The sequence below is a fragment of the Ursus maritimus genome, unplaced genomic scaffold (genome assembly GCF_017311325.1).
Source record: "Ursus maritimus isolate PB19 unplaced genomic scaffold, ASM1731132v1 scaffold_4, whole genome shotgun sequence".
NCBI classification, from domain to species: domain Eukaryota; kingdom Metazoa; phylum Chordata; class Mammalia; order Carnivora; family Ursidae; genus Ursus; species Ursus maritimus.
Window position 1 is genome coordinate 3,079,437 of NW_024426552.1, and position 4,213 is coordinate 3,083,649.

A 4,213-nucleotide genomic window follows, 5' to 3' on the forward strand; every position below is an offset into this window, starting at 1 on the left:
CCCCCCCCCCCCCCCCCCCCCCGTGTTCAGTCCGCATCTCCCTGCCGAGCCAGGGAGGCCATCGGCCGCTCAGGCCTCTGTGGGAGGCACCTGTTCCCGGCTTGGCCCTTTTGTAACAACCGAGTCCTTGGTCTTTGTCTTGTGTTTCAGGCGTTGCTTACACATTGTCTGCAGATGCGTCCTTGTCCGCGTGCGCTGCAAATACTCATCCGGGTCTGCGGCTGGCCTTTGCCCTCACTCTGGTGTCTTTGGACAAACACGTGTCCTTAAACTTAATCGGGTCCAACGTATCCACCTTTCATGTGCAGACAGTGTCTTCTGGCTCCTGTTTGAGAGATCTTTGCCCCCCAAGTTCCCGCTGACACTGTCTGCCATAAGCTGGATCGTCCCACCTTCTTGCCGTCGGGTCTGTGGTTCCTAGCCAGTCACTTTGCGTGTCTGCTGTGAGATGGATTATGGTTCCGTGGGCATAGCCAGTTGCTCCAGCCCTGTTTACCATAAAAACAGCCACCTTCCCTGCCAACGTGAGGGGTGCCTGGCACACACGTGTAGATGGGTCCGTTTCTGGATGCTCTTCTGTCCATGCTCTGCGTTCTGTCCTCGAGCGCAGTATTTGGAATGAATGAGAGCCCATCGGATTTGCCGCCGAGGGCATTCGCCTTAGCAGACCGGAGCGTGCGGGAGGCTTCGTCAGCTCAATCTGCTAAAGCCAGCTGGGGAACGCGAATTTGGGCCTTAAGGCCCACAGTACGAAGCACCACTGCATCTGTGGTGTGACCGGGGACAGCTCACCTGAAGGACAGCCTGGGGCTGCACCTTTGAGACAGATCAGTGCTGTGTGGTGGGGGATGACAGACAATCAGGGTCAGCCTCTTCGCCCACTGATCAGATGCCGCCACTCTTCTCCCGGTGGAGGGAGGGACAGTGAGCACAGGGGCAGGTGTGTCCCCGTGGAAACGAACTACTGTCATCGCCACCCTCAGGGTCTCTCAGTGCCCCCTGAGCCCGCTGGGGAGAGGCTGGCGGTGGCCTAGAGTGCGCCGCCCTCCCTCAGCCGCTGCCCCTCGGGGCTCCTCCCAGCTCCGCCGACAGAGGCTTCTGCCCCGACGAGGTGCTGGCGAGGCGAGACCACGCAGCTTCTGCAGCGGGGACTTCCCTCCGCTCCGGCCCCTCTCCCGTGACGCCCGGCCACGCTGTGCGGGACACGGAGAACAGAGCCGTGGTCTAACGGCTCTCCCCGCACGCCACGTGCCTCAGGACGCGCCCGAGGCTGAACCACCTTCCCCCTCCAAGTTCAAGGCCTCTCCCTCCACCACATCTCGTGATGGAAACTTTCCAACTGGTCCTGAGGCCCACCAGGCGGCTGCCTTCCTGCGTTCCAGGAGCCGCAGGACAGGCCCGAAAATAGAGCCACAGCAAGTCCACACGGCCCGTCAGGAGAGGTGCCCGGCCCGGGATCCGTCAGACCAGCTCCCGTCCCTGGCAGTGGCTTCCGACAGGCCACCTGACTCGTAGGCACGCACAGTGGGGCTCTGAGGGAGGGGACCTGCCCTTTGTCCCCTTGGGGCTTCCTGTTAGAGCCAGCACAAGAGTTCTCACCCCCAAAATGGGGCCCGCAGCTCAGGACACACTGCATTCTTTTTTTTTTTTTTTTTAGAGATTTTTTATTTATTCATTTGAGAGTGAGTGAGAGAGAGAGAACACAAGTAGAGCGGAGGGCAGAGGGCAGAGGGAGAGGGAGAAGCAGGCTCCCCGCTGAGCAGGGAGCCCGACGCGGGACTCGATCCCACGACCCCAGGATCATGACCTGAGCCCAAGGCAGACGCTTCACAGACTGAGCCCCCAGGCGCCCCGACAGACTGCATTCCTTTCCTCAGAAGACGCCGGCACGGACTTGGCTCACTTGGAGCTGGAGGCTCCTTGAGACACATGTTAGACGCAAACACCACCCGCACCTGTTTCAAGTCCCAGCTTTTTTTTTTTTTAAAACAAGTTGAATCACATGAAATTGCCACTGTTTATAGGCAAATAAGATCAAACATCAGCAGTTTCACGTGCGTCAGCCTGACGTATCCCAAGGTTAGGCTGCTTGCCGTTGCAGGAGGAGCAAGAAGTGGAAGGGGAAGAAGCAGAGTCCAGGAGTCTGAATCCTGGGCCCAAGTCCTGGCTCTGCTCACCGCCAGCTGTAGACGTTGGGCAAGTCACTCGACCTCTCCGAGCTTCGTTTTCTCCTCCGTCAGGTGAAGAAGAAGCCGTGTGTGCTTCCGGTTGTGACGAGGACTCCGTTTGTTGACGTAGGTGAAGCTCCTGAACGGGGCCTGGCACGAATGGAGCAGGTGCTCAGTAACGGTTAGTCGTTATCAGGAGCAAGACCGTCGGTAAGAGAAGGCAGAACGTGGGTGAGTGCCCAGAAGGACAAGGAGGGGGATGATGAGGAACCCCACGAGGCCTGTCTTAGAAAGCAAAGAACTCACAAGTAGTGTAAAAAGTTGTGAGTGTAAAACTCACACTCTGAGTGTGACAAAACCTTGTTGAAAGTAAGGGAGACCTGAAGAAATAGACATCCCATGTTCATGGACTCCTCACATCAAAGGCATAACATAGTGGGGAATCCTTTAATGAGGTAAGGGCAAGACTTGTACACTGAAAATTACAAAACGGTGCTGAGGAAATGAAAGCAGACCCGAGTAAAGGGAAGTCAGCCTGCTCACAGATTGGGATATTTCCCATTTTTAAGACGGCAGAACTCCCCCACAGCCGTCTGCAGATCCGACGTAATCCCTGTCACCATCCTGACGGCCTTTCTGCAGAAATAGAAAAGCTGATCCTAAAATTCATGGGGAATTTCAAAGGGCCCTAAATAGGCCAAGAAAATCTCAATAAGTGGGAAGACTTGCAGTTCCTGATTTCCAAACTTATGACAAGTCACAGTAATAAAAATGGTATGGGGCTGGCATAAGGTCGGACACAGAGACCAGCGGGACAGAACCGAGGGTCCAGAAAGAACGTTACTGCTCTGGTCACTGACTCTGACAAGGGTGCCAAGACCAGTGGACGGGGAGAGAACAGTCTCTGGAACACATGGTGTCGGGACTGCTGCTTACCTGCAGTGGAAGGAAGGAAGGTGGATTCTTAACCTCACACCATAAACAAACATTTAATTCAAAATGGGTCAGAAACCTAACATAAGAATTAAAATCATGAGGGGAACCTGGGTGGCTCAGTCGGTTAAGCGTCTGCCTTTGGCTCAGGTCATGGTCTCAGGCTCCTGGGATTGAGTCCCGCATCGGGCTCCCTGCTCAGTGGGGAGTCTGCTTCTCCCTCTGCCTCTGCTGCTCCCCTCCCCCCACTTGTGTTGTCTCTCAAATAAATAAATGAAATCTTTATTTATTTATTTTTAAAGATTTCATTTATTTACTTGAGAGAGAGAGAGACAGTCAGCGAGAGAGGGACCACAGGCAGGGGGAGTGGGAGAGGAAGGAAGAAGCAGGCTCATAGCGGAGGAGCCTGATGTGGGGCTCGATCCCGGAACGCCGGGATCACGCCCTGAGCCGAAGGCAGACACTCAACGACTAAGCCACCCAGGCGCCCCAGTAAATGAAATCTTAAAAAAAAGTGGGCAAAGGATCTGAATAGACATTTGTCCAAAGACGATGCACAAATGGCCAGTAAGGGCTGCTTTCTGTGGGCACGAGAATGTTCTAAATGACTGTGGCGACGGTCGCACAGCGCGGTGAATACACCAAAGTCACCAAACGGCACATTGTGATGGGTGATTGTACAGTATTTGAATTGTAGCAATAAAACTTAAATAAAAAGTTATGGGGACAATAAATAGCATTTATTTTTATTATTTAATATAGATATTGTCAAAAAATAAAATAGCTATTATCTGAACTTCATGAATCAAGGAAGAGAAATACCGCGTGTTTATCTACGTTATGGACATGAATACCATAAGAATAAAAAGAACTGGCCAAAGAGATCGGCTCCGAGACCTGGAACCGGGGGTGGGCAGAGGTGAGAGGCTGCTCTGTCGTCCCATGGGGACGGTCTCTCCCGTGGTCCCGTACCTAGACGGACCCCCCTCCCCGAATATCCCGGTCGTGCCTCCCCAAAACGGCTCACACCTTCCTGGGTGCCAGATCACCCACCCCCTCCATGAGCTGCACACCCTTCTGCGGTCCTGAGGGACTGGGTGCAGCGGCAGCAA